Raw genomic sequence first — 384 nt, 5'->3', positions numbered from 1 at the left:
GTTTTTCAATGCAAACATCCAATTATGATTTATTGTTGCTAGAAATGAAAAAAACTTTAGTTTAAAATCTTTTGTAAGATTATAAAACTATTTTTAGTCACTTATGCCATTAAAACCTTTTTACTTGCTTTAAATGGTTTTATAATCTTATTAATGATTTCAAATTGAAATCTTTTTCATTTTTTGTTAAAACATATCATAATTGGATGTTTGCGTCAAGGAACCTGAAGCTAGACTTGGCAATTCATGTTTTTATGTCTTAAATGTGTTAGGCACAATTAGACACAAAACACGTTAAGGTTAAATATGAACACGACACGAATAATATTCATGTTTTAAATCGAAAACACATACACGTATCTGTTTAATAACTGTATAACATGA

Source organism: Theobroma umbraticum, unplaced genomic scaffold (assembly GCF_002168275.2).
Source record: "Theobroma umbraticum cultivar Fairchild unplaced genomic scaffold, ASM216827v3 scaffold_251.0, whole genome shotgun sequence".
NCBI lineage: Eukaryota > Viridiplantae > Streptophyta > Magnoliopsida > Malvales > Malvaceae > Theobroma > Theobroma umbraticum.
Note: the sequence above shows the minus strand (reverse complement) of the source record.